The following is a 10,304-nucleotide window of genomic DNA, read 5'->3' as shown; positions in this document are numbered from 1 at the left end:
CTGTACCACCTTTCATCTTGCAAGAGATAAAAGGAAAGAGAAGTAAGCAAAGAGTTGGGGGACCTCATACCATCAAGATAGTGGCGCACCAGAAGCAGAGCGCATCCTTTGGGCCCAGGGTCCCTGAGACTGAGAAGCTCCTCAACCAGGGGAAGATTGAGGACAAGGACCTTCTTCCAGAGCTGACAGAAAGAGAAAGCCTCCCCCTAGAGCTGATGCCTTGAATTTGGACTTTTAGTCTACTTTAAGGCTGTGAGGAAATAAATTTCTCTTTGTTAAAGCCATCCACTTGTGGTATTTCTGTTATGGCAGCACTAGATGACTAAGATAACTAGCTTAAACCAAAAAAAGTCAACCAGTTGCTGTCTGGTTGATTCCGACTCATAGTAGTCTTATAGGACAGAGTAGAGCTGCCACATAGAGTTTCTAAGGAGTGGCTTGGTGGATTCAAACTGCCAACCTCCTGTTTAGCAGCCATAGCTCTTAACCACTTCACCACCAGATTAGAGGTCTGCAAACTACAACTCGTATGCCAAATCTAGACTACCACTTGTTTTATAAATAAAGACTTATTGCAACACAGACACTCTTATTTGTCTGTACATTCTTTATGGCTGCTTTTGGAGCCCTGGTGGTGAAGTGGTCAAGAGCTCAGGCTGCTAATCAAAAGGTTGACAGTTTCAATCTACCAGCTGCTTCTCCGAAACCCTTTGGGACAATTCTAATCTTGTCCTATGGGGTCGCTATGCATCGAAATTGGAATTGACTCGACATCAATGGGTTTGGTTTTTGGGTTTTTCCTATGGTCACAGAGTTGAATAGTTGTGACACAAACTCTGAGATATTTATGTTCTTGCCCTTTCCAGAAAAAGTCTGTGGAGCCCTGAACTAGAGGATCTCTAAGATAATTTTTTAGCTCTAAGCTACAAACACAGCTCCACCATTTACCAGTTGGGTGACGATGGTATTATGAGTTGATTTGTGTCCCTCAAAAAGATATATTCAAGTGATAACCCCCAGTACCCGTGAATGTGACCTTATTTGGAACTAGAGTTTTTGTAGATGTGATTAGGTAACCTGAGGTCATACTGGAGTAGAGTGGGCCCTAAACCAATTTCACTGGTGTCCCTATAAAAAGAGGAGAAGAGATGCAGACACAGAGACACACACAGGAAATGGCCATGTGAAGTCAGAGGCACCAATTAAAGTTATACTACCACAAGTCAAGCAATGCTTGGGGCAATCAAAAGCTAGAAGTAAGAAAGGATTCCTCCCCTAGAATCTTCAGAGAGAGCATGACCCTGCTGACACCTTGAATTTAGACTTCTGACCTCCAGAACTATGTCAAAATAAATTTCTGTTGTTTTAAGCCACCCAGTTTGTGACACTTTTTCTATGGCAGCCCTAGAAAACGAATACATTGGGCAAGCCATTTAACATATCTAGGACTCAGTTTCCTCCTCTGTAAAACAGAAGTGATAATAATAGACCTTAACTCATAGGTTTGTTGTGTAGATTAATTGAGATAATCCACATAAAGAGCACAGTGCATTCCAAGTTCATAACAGAGACACACCAAAGCTTGTTGTTGTCGGGTGCTGTCAAGTTGGTTTCAACTCATAGCGACCCTATGTGCAACAGAATGGAGCACTGCCTGGTCCTGCGCTATCTTCACAGTTGTTATGCTTGAGCACGTTGTTGCAGCCACTGTGTCAACACATCTTGTTGAGGGTCTTCTTTTTCGCTGACCCTGTACTTTACCGAGCATGATGTCCTTCTCCAGGGACTGATTCCTCCTAATAACATGTCCAGACTGTGTGTGAGACGCAATCTCACTATCCTTGCCTCTAAGGAGCATTCTGGTTGTACTTCTTCCAAGACAGACTTGTTCGTTCTTTTGGCAGTCCATGGTGTGCTCAATATTTTTCGCCAATACCACAATTCAAAGGCATTGATTCTTCTTAGGTCTTCCTTATTCATCATCTAGCTTTCACATTGTCACATGCATATGAGGCGATTGAAAGCACCATGGCTTGGGTCAGGTGTACTCTAGTCTACAAGGTGACATCTTTGCTTTTTAACACTTTAAAGAAGCTTTTTGCAGCAGATTTGCCCAATGTAATGTGTCGTTTGATTTCTTGACTCCTGCTTCCGCGGGTATTAGTTGTGGATCCAAGTAAAATGAAATCCTTGCCAACTTCAATCTTTTCTCCATTTCTCATGATGTTACTTATTGGTCCAGTTGTAAGGGTTTTTGTTTTCTTTATGTTGAGGAGTAATCCATAGTGAAGGCTGTAGTCTTTGATCTTCATCGGTAAGTGCTTCAAGTCCACTTCACTTTCAGCAAGCAAAGTTGTGTCATCTGCATAACCAAAGTTTAGCTGTTAATATTATCATCATGGAGTCCTGGTGGTGCAGTGGCTAAGAGCTTGGCTGTTAACCTAAAGGGCTGCAGTTCGAATCCACCAGCTGCTCCTTGAAAACCCTATAGGGCAGTTCTACTCTGCCCTGTAGGGTCACTATGAGTTGGAATCGACTTGACAGCAAAGGTTTCGGTTTGATTTTATTGTCATCATCTCGTCACTGTTATTAATAGTGCTATAATTTTCTATTTTATGAAATAATATCAATATGCCAAAATTTATATGCAGCCTATGGTTTTATTTTTAAATATCTTTTGGGCTTGTATCTCATGACTGACTTAAGACTCTCACCAGGAATCTCTGTAGCCAGCAGAGATACTGCTCCACAGGCTGGCACTCCTCCCATTGACAATTCTGTGGGTTCACTCAATCTGTACTTGATGGCTGGCAAGAGGATCTCTAGTCTATGAAATGAGAGACCTCACTCTATTTTCTGTAGGAATTATGCAGAAGAATATCCAGTCTCTTGAGCCAAGATGTTGTTGTTACTTGCCATTAAGTCACCTTTGACTCATGGTGATCTTATGTATAAGGACCCAGGTAAAATAGAAACAAAGAAAACACAAATTCTATGGCCCCCAGCAGGACAATGACATATTCACAAAGCTTCTGCTTTAAATCCGTGTTTTCCTCTCCACCCCCATTAGATCTAGAAGGAGCCCTGAACAATTCAGTTTTCTCTGTACTTGTCCTTTTCCTCTACAGTTAAGATTCATTTTCCCCAAGAGAGACTCTTCATGGTTCTTTTTTAGCTTTTTGACCAAACACCACCAAAGATCTCTGGGGAAGAATCAACTTTCTGTGTCAACAGTTCAGGAGTCTGGTAGCTCTAATATTTTCCTCTGTGTCTGGAGCTCTGGAGAGAGGCTAAGAATGCTCCAAGAACCCCCTAGAAGAACTCTTCTGCCCCCATAGAGGAAAGCAGGATCTTCCCCTAATGCTCTTCCACTGCGTAGTTCAAACATTGAATGCCAGTCAATGCCCATCTCTAGAGCTGTGATGCATCAGCCTCAAAAACCAGAGCCACTGTTTATACCATAAACAAAAACCAAACCCAAACCCACAGCTGTCGAGTCATTCCGACTCATAGTGACCCTATAGGACAGAGTATAACTGCACCATAGAGTTTCCCAGGAGCGCCTGGTGGATTTGAACTGCCGACCTCTTAGTTAGCAGCTGTACCACTTAACCATGTTTATATCATAACATACACCTAAAATCATTTCCAAGATTGCAAATAGGTATAAATGAAGTGCAGGGTACAATACATAATTTTATACTAGTGCTACTTAGTTACAAGACCATAAAAAGATGACTTCTGTTATAAATGTCAATACTTTACACTGAAGATTCAAAAACTCACAACTTTTGAAATATTTCAAACTATAGAGAATTAAAGTGGAAGTTGCTAGTAGCTTGTCTTTGCAAAAAGGAAATGGGAATTGCAATGAAGAGGCCAGGTATTTGGGACTCCTAAGGCAACCAGTCTTACGTTCTTGACTTAGTGCCTTAACTATTTTAATCAGGAGCTCTGGTGGTGCAGTGATTAAGTGCTCAGCTCTAACCAATAAGTTGGCAGTTTGAACCCACCAGCCACTCTTCAGGATAAAGATGTCGGTCTGCTTCTGTAAAGATTTACAGCTTTAGAAATCCAATGAGGTAGTTCTACTCTGTCCTATACGGTCACTATCAGTTGGAATTAACTCTATGGCAGTGGGCTTGGGTCTATTTTAATCAGACAAACAAATTCTTCAAATGTGAGTCAATAGTATTATTGTTTTAATTGCATCTAAGTAATTTTTCTTTATTCTCCTAGACACTCTTGTTTGATGTCATGTTGAGCCATAGTTTTGTTTTTTAGAAAATACATTTATGTAGACCACTCACCAGGGGGGTATAAATGTCACTATGCACACAAATTCTGGATCTCTAGATGTGCACACCCAGATGATGAGCTCACGTAGCAGGATTTTGTCTCCTGCTGGATGAATGGGCCTTGTGGTGTTTAGTCAGATGAAGGGAGACTAGAGATGATTCACACATGAATGAAACAAGTGAGATCTTCCTAGCTCTTGGTCTAATCTTTAATTTCCAATATATGTTCCCCAAATGCCTTTTGTCCTCTTCCTTTCTACTATGGCCAATCTACCTAATGGTAAGTAATCAACAGCTAGACCTTAGTACGCTGGTGGCTCACAGTGGCTAAGTGCTCAGCTGCTAACTAAAAGGTCTGCATTTGAACCCACCATCCATTCCACAAGAGTAAGATATGGCTGTCTACTTCCATAAAGATTACAGCCTTGGAAACTCTACCCAGTAGTTCTACTCTATCCTAAAGGGTCACTGTGTGTCAGAATCTTCTTGAAGACAGCTTTTTTTTTTTATTTAAGATCTTGCACACTACAGTTAAAAATATAAAAACAAAAAACACAAACACAACCCCCAAATAAATAAAGAAAACACAGAAGGATAAAACCACTTAATATTTATTGGATTTAAGAAACAGTCTACTTCTTATTATAGCTGGTGATAGTTTTTTGACTGAAAATCTAAGTCAACAAATTTTGCTTTGTTCTATTTTGTTTCTGACAGTAGTTGGGGATATAAGGAGTATGACAGATCCGTTTGCCTGTCCTCACAGATTTTGTAAGTGAAGAAAGAAGACTCAAAACTGAAACTTTCTCTGCCAGTACTTTCCAAAATATAGCGTGATACAATCTGATTTCAGTACCCCCTCCTTCTTCCCCCTGTTTTCACCACCATGTAAACAAGTAATTTCATTATTTCTTGTGTATACCTGATTCTACTATAAAAGTTTTATTGCCTTAGTTTATAGTTTTACCTACACAAATGCTGTATATTTCAGCGTAGGTGTGTATCTTCGGTTTAATTATGAGTGAATTCCAAGTCTCTCTCAAAGTGGGCTTAAATTAGAAATCAGGAAAGAGGACAAGAACATGTGTCTTTTAAGGGGGAAGAACTGATGAGAGGGATATAAAACTCTTCTCCTAAAACTTGGCCTGGGGATTTCTGCATTCTCTACACTTTACTTCTCTATTCCCTGTATTCTCTCTTTGACAATTGAGCATCCAGTAGAAATCCTTTTTCATATCTTTAAAATTTTATTTCCAGCATAGTGTCCGTATTCTGGAATGATCAGCCTATTGCCTTAGGCACATCAGCCAGTAGAGCTTCTTCTCACCCAAAATTAGAGAGCTCTGAACTTTATTGAAGAGATTTCAATTGTACAAGCCCACCTCCCTGCAAGCTTAAGGTTCAAAGACAGATAACTCGTCTATCATTCTCACATCTCTATGCACCAAAGAAGTTTTATGATGAGTTGTATTGCCTTCAAAGCTATGAAGTTGACTATGCAATGTTATCTAAGGCCAATCCAAGTTTCTTAGACTGGACCCTGTCCTGGGGTCACCAGACTGCCTCCTGAACAAAGCTATATTTGAGAGACCAGGTCTAAATCTCTGCAATGACCACACTTTGGTGTGGTTTCTGGCCTGTTTTTTTTTTCCTGATATTTTTGTGAGCAATTCTAGAGGCAGAACATAAACAGGTAATTATATCAGTTAGCTCCAAGTTAATTCTGTAGGTATAACATGTAAATAATTTCAATGCGAGAAAAAAATTTAAATTAGACTGGTAACAAAATCGTTGTTGTTGTTAGGTGCAGTTGAGTCAGTTCTGACGCGTAGCAACCCGATGTACAACAGAATGAAACACTGCCTGGCCTTGCACCATCCTCACAATTGTTTCTGGGTTTGAGTCTGTGGTTGCAACCTCTGTGTCAATCTATTTTGTTGAGAGTCTTTCTCATTTTCGCTGACCCTCTACTTTGCCAAGCATGATGTCCTTCTCCAAGGACCAGTTCCTCCTGATAACTTATCCAAAGTATGTGAGATGAAGTCTTGCTATTCTCGTTTCTAAGGAGCATTCTGGCTGTACTTCTTCCAAAACAGATTTGTTCATTCTTCTGACAGTCCATGGTATACTCAATATTCTTTGCCAACACCTTCATTCAAAAACATCAATTCTTCTTTGGTTTCTCTTATTATTATCCAGCTTTCACATGCATATGAGCCAATTGGAAACACCATGGCTTGTATCAGGCCCACCTTAGTCCTCAGGGTGATGTCTTTGTTTTTCAACACTTTAAGGAGGTCTTTTACAGCAGATATGCCCAATGCAATGCTTCTTTTGAATTCTTGACAACTGCTTCCATGGGTGTTAATTGTGGATCCAAGTAAAATGAAATCCTTGACATCTTCAATCTTTTCTCCATTTACCGTGATGTTGCTTATTGGTCCAGTTGTGAGGATTTTGTTTTTCTTTATGTTGAGGTGTAATTCATCCTGAAGGCTGTAGCCTTTGGTCTTCATCAGGAAGTGCTTCAAATCCTCTTCACTTTCAGCAAACAAGGTTGTGTCATCTGCATAACGCAGATTGTTAAAGAGTTTTCCTCCATCTTGATGTAGCATTCATCTTCATATAGTCCAGTTTCTCAGATTATTTACTCAGCATACATATTGAATAAGTACGGTGAAAGGATACAACCCTGATGCAAAACTTTCTTGATTTTAAACCATGCAGTATCCCCTTGTTCTGTTTGAATGGCTGCCTCTTGGTATGTACAGGTTCCTAATGGCAACAATTAAGTGTTCTGGAATTCCCATTCTTTGAAATGTAATCCATAAGTTGTTGTGATCCACACAGTCAAATAAAACACAGGTAAACATCTGTCTAGTATTCTCTGCTTTCAGTCAAGATTCATCTGACATCACCAATAATATCACTGTGGTCCAAAGAAATTACTCCCAACAGGATTGTTCTGGAATGTATAACACTGTTTTCTCGGATAAAACTGTTTTTTTTTTTTTTTTTTTTGAGAACCTTTCAGTTGAGATGTGGGTGCCTGGTAGTTTTTCCACTGTAATACTTATAAAAAAACATAGGTCTCTTTGAGAGGGACCTTGCCACTGTGATGTGCACATCACAATGACAATTTCACCTCTCCATGACCTCTGGAAGCTGTTATTAGAAAGTGGCTACTTTCGCCAGTCATTTTTGTGTGTGTTATATCTAAGAAGAGGTAAAATGGAACAATTTTTTACTTTTGTGGATTGTGACCATTAATACCTGAAGTAAATGTTACTTTATGCCCCAAGAAAATCATGTTCTGAGCATGGTACTTGTAGCTGCCTGTCCTCTGAACTACTCTGAACTTCCTGAACAATGCATAGCCCCAAGGCCTTAGGCCAAGAGATCATCAGAAAAGAAAGAATGGAGTTAATCTTTGAAATACCTATGACTTCTGATATATAAAAATATATTTTGTAATATCTGAAATTTCTAAGTGTTAGTAGTTGCTACCTTGCCAAGTCCTCCCCGAAAATGTACAGACTTGGAGAAAATTGACTTGGATGGGTGATTGAAGTATGAAACAGGACAATTCATTTCAAAAGCTAAAGTCACAGGAAGAACGAGAAATAAACCTAAAAGCTATAATGAATAATGCTAGAACAAATAATATAGAAACGAGTTGTTAAGCTTAGCTAAGATTTAAATATTGCAAACAAACAAACAAAAAAGAAGTCAGGGACTTTATCCTTTAAAGGTATGTAAATCACCAAATTTCACTCAAGTAGGAAGCCACTATCATCAAGGAGAAGAAAAAATGTGTGGTACAAAAAGGGAGCTAGTGTAGTTTAATTTTTCTTTAACAGTGTGAGTCAAAGATCTTGAACAACAACAACAAAAGCCACAGATATTTTAACAACTTGCGCATTTACAAAATACAAATGAGAACAAATTAGGCTTTCCCTCATAAAGGTATCTCAGGACAATTATTTGAAAATCAATTGTTGAAAGAATGAGAAATAAGAATTTCTTATTTGGGTCTTTCAGAAAGCAACTTTTTTTGTTAGTAATTTCAAGTAATTGTGACTATTGCTTCATAATATCTAGTTTATTGCAGTAGCTTCTAAGAGTCCACTGTAGGTACATGAGTTGGGCTTTGCATGAAAGGGAGCCAGTTCCTCCCTCAAGACCAAGCTTTGCCAAATTAATGTATTCTCCTCACCACTTGTACTTACTGTTAGGTTCTTTTTTAACCCTTTCTGCAACATTTGGCTTTCTACCTTGCTACTAATTTAACTGTCAAAGCCACTTTCAGGTGGCCAAACTTCTTTCTTCAGCTATCTTCTAGTCACCTTTCTCCCCTATTTTGTTTTGATCCTCTCTCAGAGGATGTAGCAAATACTGGAGTGGAAGTATAGGCTAAGGGCATAAAATGGAGATTGTTGGGTTCAAATCCCAGCTCAGCAATTTGCTATGTATATGACTTTGGAGAATCTGTGCTGGTTTTCTCGTCTATGAAATGGGATAAATATCCCCCCTCAGAGTGGAGAATATTAAATGCTATAGTAAATATAAATAAAGTATTTGGTACAATGCCTGAAAAATAAGAACTTGATAAAGGGAAGTGAGATTCAATGTTTTCATTGCTCTTGATATTGTTATAGGCTAGTTGAGTTCTAAGTCCTTCCTTTTCACACCCAGCCTAGCTGGTGTGATCTCATTACTGAACCTCTAAATCCATAGTCCCTACGGTATACCAGCCTGGCAACAGAGAAATAATTCATAGCCGCCTTGAAGTTCCTCACCCAGGGCTGGATTAAGGCACGTGAAGGCCTTAAACACCGATAATCTATGGTGCCCCCTCCTCTGTTTATTGATGCATTTGAACGGGATATATGAGTTATCTATGTATACATGTATATGTGTGTGTGTGTGTGTGTGTATTTCTTAGCTATCCGTAATGTATAACTTCTTTTTAAATGTGACTATATTAGGGATTGAACACAAATGTGGCATATGCCATTTTAGCAGAATGAGATGAACTGAATTATAAAATTTGTAGTGGATGACGGGCACTAAGATTTTTCTATACACCACATTTTCTACAAAAAGAATATTCCACATATTCTACAACAAAGGAAATGAGTTCATGAACTTAGTTGTTTCAACAATCCATGTAAAATGCTGTTGATCTACCACCATGAAAAATTCACTTTCACCAGTTTTGCTTTAAACAGCTCATACTTCAATTCTGATGCTTGTTTCATAATAGACTGTATAATTATAAACGCAAATGAAAAGATGTCATAGAAGAAAATTTAATGATCAGGAAATAAATATTACAACAAATTACTGTTTTGTTTTAGATACGTCTTTGATCTCTAACATGCTATAATTAAAACATTTCTTTCTATTCTTTGCTCTTAGAAATTCTTCAATGATTTCATCACAATTAAGCTGCTGGAAAATATCTACTCCCATACATAACAAGGATAATGAATTGAGTCTTTCTTTTTTTTTTTTAAATAATTTTTATTGTGCTTTAAGTGAAAGTTTACAAATCAAGTCGGTCTGTCACATATACGCTTATATACACCTTACTACATACTCCCATTTACTCTCCCCCTAATGAGTCAGCCCGCTCCCTCCTTCCAGTCTCTCTTTTCATAATGATTTTGCCAGTTTCTAACCCTTTCTACCCTCCCATCTCCCCTCCAGACAGGAGATGCCAATACAGTCTCAAGTATCCACCTGATACAAGTAGCTCACTCTTCATCAGCGTCTCTCTCCAAACCATTGTCCAGTCCCTTCCATGTCTGATGAGTAGTCTTCGGGAATGGTTCCTGTCCTGGGCCAACAGAAGGTTTGGGGACCATGACCACCAGGATTCCTCTAGTCTTAGTCAGACTATTAAGTCTGGTCTTTTTATGAGAATTTGGGGTCTGCATCCCACTGTTCTCCTGCTCCCTCAGGGGTTCTCTGTTGTGCTCCCTCTCAGGGCAGTCATCGGTT

This window comes from Elephas maximus, chromosome 3 (genome assembly GCF_024166365.1).
Source record: "Elephas maximus indicus isolate mEleMax1 chromosome 3, mEleMax1 primary haplotype, whole genome shotgun sequence".
Classification (NCBI taxonomy): domain Eukaryota; kingdom Metazoa; phylum Chordata; class Mammalia; order Proboscidea; family Elephantidae; genus Elephas; species Elephas maximus.
The sequence above is the reverse complement of the archived record's forward strand: the minus strand, read 5'-3'. Positions refer to the sequence as shown.